Here is a 1,044-nt window from a genome sequence, read left to right as displayed (position 1 = left end):
CGCAATATTTTGTAATTTTTTTCATTTTCTTTGTTGTCAATCCGACTATCTCTTGGTACTGATATTTCGATAAACTTAACAGCATTGCTTACTTGGGCTTTGGAATAAAATAACCAAGTTTATAAAATTACTTGGTCATCATCATCATCATGCATATCAAGGATTTAGGCTTAGCATTGAACAAACACCTGTTCCGGCCTTAGAAGTAATCGTTGAATTGTTTAACAGGACGTCCTGGTTTTCTTTTTCCTAATGGCTGGTATTTTAAGGCTTGTTTTTGTAATCTTTCTGTATTCATTCTTTGAACGTGTTCCATCCATTTATGTTTATATTTTTTAATTTTTTCGATTACTGGTTCTTGGTTTAATTCTTACATAATTGCTTCATTTCTTTTGTGATCAAATGGAGTATACTTTGCAGTTTTTCTCATAAACTTCATTTCTGCTGTTGTTAATCTTTGTTTATCTTTTTGTTTTATTGTCCAGATTTTGCTTCCATACATTAAGACTGGTGGGGCCAATGTATTGTATACTTTTAGCCTGGTTTGTTTTTGAACTAGTTTGGTTTAAATATAGAGTTGATTACACCTGTTATTTTTAACTATTTTGCAATTTTTACGTTTATATCTTTTCATTTTCATATGTGATTGTTCATCCTAGGTAATTAAATGAATTCACATGTTCTAAGATCTAGTTATCTATTACTATTTTAATTCTTGCTGGATCTTGTCCTTTAAAGGCCAAAATTACTTGGTAACCCTAATATATAGCATGCATGTGTGTTGAGAGCCTGTGTAGCTCAGTGGATGTGGAGTTTGCACACCACCGCGCTTGACCGCATGAAGGAAGACTTTGTTTCGAATCTAGTCGTCGACTAGAGGAAATTTTTCTAAGCCTTTTTTCGACCGGTTCCCGAGTTAGTCGATCTCTGGCACAGGCAAGCAGGTTTTTTCTCCCGTAAACTCAAGAAAATCGACCGTAGAACCCACATTATTTCAGACATTAATATATTGTGTTAGGGTTAGGGACCTCGAGATGGCGACAC

The sequence above is a fragment of the Typopeltis vanoorti genome, chromosome 20 (genome assembly GCF_054136105.1).
Source record: "Typopeltis vanoorti isolate ZY-2024b chromosome 20, IOZ_Tvanoo_1.0, whole genome shotgun sequence".
Lineage (NCBI taxonomy): Eukaryota > Metazoa > Arthropoda > Arachnida > Uropygi > Thelyphonidae > Typopeltis > Typopeltis vanoorti.
The sequence above is the reverse complement of the archived record's forward strand: the minus strand, read 5'-3'. Positions refer to the sequence as shown.